Source organism: Mercurialis annua, linkage group LG4 (genome assembly GCF_937616625.2).
Source record: "Mercurialis annua linkage group LG4, ddMerAnnu1.2, whole genome shotgun sequence".
Lineage (NCBI taxonomy): Eukaryota > Viridiplantae > Streptophyta > Magnoliopsida > Malpighiales > Euphorbiaceae > Mercurialis > Mercurialis annua.
The window spans coordinates 34,195,711-34,200,256 of NC_065573.1; the positions used below are offsets into that span (position 1 = coordinate 34,195,711).

At 28.3% G+C, this 4,546-nt stretch overlaps 1 long non-coding RNA gene across 1 annotated transcript; it reads left to right on the plus strand.

The window, feature by feature from the left end:
- The first annotated feature begins 2,956 nt into the window (after window positions 1-2,956).
- Window positions 2,957-4,546, plus strand: LOC126678201 (uncharacterized). Its single transcript, XR_007640688.2, has 2 exons — window positions 2,957-3,677; window positions 4,304-4,546. It is a non-coding gene; the product is annotated as an uncharacterized LOC126678201 (long non-coding RNA).

The following is a 4,546-nucleotide window of genomic DNA, read 5'->3' on the forward strand; positions in this document are numbered from 1 at the left end:
TAAAATATATTGAAAATATAAGGACCTCAAAATGGATTTGGCCATGTAGGATAAGCGGTGCACTATATACACACCAACATTTTGTTAAGTTTGTGGGTTCGATTCTTCACATAAACACAAAAAATTCACATTTCTAATGATAAAATATGAACAAAGAATTAATGTACCCCTTCAACTTTGTATGAAAGATCAAATATGCCCAAACTCGCGAAATTAGATCAAACAAGGCCACTACTATGGGGTTTTTTTCCTAAAGAATGGCCCTAAAATAACAAAATTCCCTAATAGTTCCTCTCTATGGAATCCGCAACTATGAGTTGCGGATTCCATAGAAATCCTCTTAATCAGATGATTAAGGATTCATCGCCTGTTCATTTGAATGTTATGACTGATTATATACAAATTGGCTAATTGGTCACTTTGGCCCCTAACTCAATTTCGTACTTTAATCCAAATTCTTAATTATCGTGCGCACTAAAACGAACAATGAATTTTGAATTTTATGAAATTTTAACCATGAATTCCATAATTCGTAAATAGAATAAAAACGTAATGTTTATTCTCACAGGACCTATATTTTATTTTTAATAAATCATTTAAGATTTATTAGGGATAAATTAGACCCACTTGATAAAATAAACTACGTCCAAATTTTATAAAATTTTGACGATAACTTCCTAAAATTATTTCGGGAATATTGACATTAAAAATATTCGCTCAGGACTTATAAATTATTTTCGCTCGGAACTTCGTGGCATAATTTATTCACTTAAAATTACGGGAGTCGAATTTGGATAATTAAAATATTAAAAATAATATTTTGAGATTTGAATATTAAGAAAAATATTCGTAAAAGACCTATTTTGTTTGTTGATGAATAAAAGTCAAATTTGATAATTTTAGATCGTTAAATTAAATCACGGGAAGTGATTTAATAAACTGGGAGTATATAAATTAAATTAATTATAAATTTAATTTATAAATGTCTCTAAAAGTATATCATGATTATAGATTTTCAAAATTTAAATTTGAGAATTTAAATTTTAATAATCGGATTTGAACGGGAGTAGTAAAGATTGGAAAATTAAAATAAAATAATTTATAAGTCTCGAGCGAATATTTTTAATATCAATATTCGCGAAATAATTTTAGGAAGGTATCGTCAAAATTTTATGAAATTTGGACGTAGTTTATTTTATCAAGTGGGTCTAATTTAGCCCTAATAAATATTAAATAATTTATTAAAAATATACGTTTTTATTCTATTTACGAATTATGAAATTCATGGTTAAAATTTCATATAATTCGAATTTCGTTGTCCGTTTTAGTGCAGACGATAATTAAGAATTTGGATTAAAGTGCGAAATTGAGGTAAGGGACAAAGTGGCCAATTAACCAATTTGTATATAAACTTGGTCATAACATTCAAATGAACAGTAATGTTCACTCTTCTTGTTTCTGCGCATAAAGACAGTAGGCCATGAACCCTTAATCATCTAATTAAGGGTGATTAACCCCTTAATCAGGTGATTAAGGGGTTTTCAATGGAATCCGCAATAAATCCGCAACTCACAGTTGCGAAGTCATGATGAATCCGCAACTCATAGTTGCGGATTCCATGAAGAGGCATTATTGGGGAATTTTGTTATTTTAGGGCAATTGTTTACGAAAAAACCCCTACTATGGCAAACCGGATCAAACACATCTCTCACGCATTTTCATACCGCGTTTGAAACACTCTTTATTAAAAAAATTATAAAAAGTATAAAATAGTCCTTAATATTTTTTAAATTCAAAAAATTAGTATTTGAAGATTTTAAAATAAAAGATAAATTTGACAAAATTTATTTTTCGGCGTAAATTTTTTTCTGAATCAAGTGCATCACGTAGAATTATGAAAAATTCTTTTTAATACATGATTTGTGACATGATTTTTAACATAATTAATTGATATTATAGATATACTTAATCAATTTTGATAAAATTGATATATTTCGCGCGAATTTGTCAATTTTATATAAATTTTTACAATGTTGATTTATTTTAAGCTTTTTGCATCATTAGGCTTTTTTTTAAGTCATAAATTTAATCTTATTTGATCTTGAGATAACAAAATTAATCTTTGTTGGTATTCCTTTTATAATAGCATCCTCAACTCCACTAACTCTATTGCACCAAAGATTCTGAGAATCATTTTGCTTTACGTTTTTCAGATGATGAGTGCCTATCCTATGGACCAAAAACAGTGAGAGCACTTTAGTTTTTTCGGAACCCACTTAAAGCGTCAATTTGAGCCAACAATCGAAAGTAATTAATTAATAACTCATCTCCAATCTCATTAAGAGGTGCATGATTTAATTTCTGTCGAAAAAATAAGTGTTTTTTAGTGTACAGTTTATCCAAATTTAGGCATTTATCTCAAATATTTGTATACAGAGCGACACTGTGTGGATTATATGAATATTATTTTCGTCAGTTTTTTTGTTGGAATGAGAGGACGGCCAAAGCCGAGGAGAGTTTTTTTATTTAAGGGCTCATTGGAATATGGATTTAAAATTTAACAAAATTAGACACTAATTTAATTTTGGCAAATCGAATCACCGACCTATTTTCTATTGGAAAAAGCTAATATGACTGCTCTGATGTTTACATCATTCTATCAGCATAAGATAACTTAGTATTTCGATTTGTTAAAATATAAAAATTGATTATTATTTTTGTCAAATTATCAAATTTATTTTTTATTTACAAATTAAGCTAAATTTCATAATTCAATTTGTATTTAAGTATTACTATAAATCTAACTTTTGATGTCTCTCACGATTTAAATTCCAGAAAATCATTTCGTTATAATCAAAATATTTCAAAATAATCCTTCTGTATCTGACAGGTTACAGGTAGATTAAAAATATATATAGACCCATTTACACTCTAAAATTAGAGGAAATTAGATACAGCACCATAAAAGTACAATATATTCTCACGCGTACGATCACACTTTTTTTATTGCAAAAACACTATTCAAAGTGAATTGATTCCATATTTCAACCTTTTCTTCTCTTCATATCTATTTCTTCATTTCCATCACCGACGCAATCCGTCGGATTTTTCTCCCTCAGTTACCCGTAATAATCCCAAACAAATCTTCAATCCCACTTAACTCATATACAAATCTATTTTCCTAATTAGCAGTTTTTACTTCACGTCTTTTTAATTTATTTTGCCTTTGAGAATTGAAGGAAATAGATCCCAATAACTCACACAAACTACAGCCATAACAAATGGAGAACGAGGACAAGAAATCGGCGGTTTCCATATGTAGGAGCGTGGGGCATGAACATCGTCAGTTCCGTTGAGGTGTTAGACGACGGTGATGGAAAGGGTATGCAATTTCGGAGATGCAGTTGAGATGTTCGACGAAATGCCTGAGAGAGGCTTGTAAATGCTAATATTCAGTTCTATTATTTATAATCATTTATGTTCCGTTTTGTAAATGATAATATTCTGTTTATTATTTATCATGAAGCTATTAGGCTATTAGCTATGTGGATTTGGTTATCATTTCAGGTATGCACAGTTCTTCATTAGACCACTGTTGTCGGCCGATGCAACTATGAGAGAAATTAAAGTTGTTTACTTGAATGCGTTGAAGGCTGATTTTCTGTTGATACTGTGAGGTCTGGAGACATTTTTCTCATTTAGATGTGTGCATATGAGAATTGGAGTACTTTTTTTAGCATAATCTGATTTTGTTAAAATTGTTATATCACATCATGAATATAATCACTTTTGTCATAATTGAGAATGGTATATAATACTAAATTTATTTTTATTTGTTTAAGAAGTTGGTGGTGTTTTTAATTTTTTATCTATACAATTTATTTGGTATAGTTTGACTATTTTTTATACAATTGATAAATCTATTAGTAAACATGAAGATGATTGTCTATTATTTTGTTTGTATTTTATATTTTTTGTATTAAATTAATGGTTTGCTATACGTTTTCTAATAGTGTTTTTTCTGTTTACCAGATTTAACGGTTTGCTACAGGTTTTCTAATGGTGTTTTCATGTTTATCAGATTTTATATTTTTTTTTCTCATATGTCTGTCATTTTAATTTTACTTTGTGCTCGTTTTTCTTCAAAATCTTATTTACAGGTGCAATTTGATTTTTTGAATAATTTCAATTGCAGTCATGGAGACATATCTCTTTATTTTTATTATATCTATTATATTTTATTAAATAGTTTCTAACAGTTCACTAAAGGATTACTATTTTATATATTTTTGCTGATCAACAGCGGGAGCGTATTTTATTTCTTTGTATCAATATGGGAACATATAAAGATGGCTGAAAATATTGAGAGTAACGAAGAGGTTGAAGTTAAGAAGACGAATGTGGAAGCGAGAAAAGCAAAAATGAAGATAAAGTTTTAATACTTTAATTGTCTAGTATATGATTGTAATAATTTTGTTGTTGGTTTACCATTAGTTTTTTTTAATAATATACCAATAAATTTAATTTAAATAATATTGTTAGTAAA